The following is a 548-nucleotide window of genomic DNA, read 5'->3' on the forward strand; positions in this document are numbered from 1 at the left end:
AAGTGATGATAACTGGCTACATCTGGCATGCCACAGCGCGGACTCTTCATTACTGCCATGGTAGAATAGTCCAGTTTTCCCGTTACTTGTAAACCAAAAAACTTTTGCATTTTCTTGATTTTTCTTGACATTAGGATGTCAGCTGTCACCATTTCAGCAAAGGGAGATCTTCCTTCATCACTGTAATATTTATCGAGGTATTTCTGTAAATCACAGTAACATAAATATTACAATTAATATGGACAAATAAAAAATATAGTGGATAGCAATTAGTTTTTTGTGTGCTGGCAGTTATTTGTTTTTGTTTTTTATTTATTAACCACCTGGGCGTTACACTGAGGTCTAGATTTCTGTATCAAAAGCGTTACAGGTTTTAATGAAATTTTTTTTTTTAAATTGTAGACCTGTAACTTACAGAAATATGTTCGAACAGGGTTCTAGTAGATATCATGGATATAAAAAATGTTTGAAACACACAATCATGTAAAAAAAAAAAATACTTTTAATAAAATTAAAATACACAAAAATCAGCCTAAACAAGAATACAT

The sequence above is a fragment of the Pyxicephalus adspersus genome, chromosome 1 (genome assembly GCF_032062135.1).
Source record: "Pyxicephalus adspersus chromosome 1, UCB_Pads_2.0, whole genome shotgun sequence".
Classification (NCBI taxonomy): domain Eukaryota; kingdom Metazoa; phylum Chordata; class Amphibia; order Anura; family Pyxicephalidae; genus Pyxicephalus; species Pyxicephalus adspersus.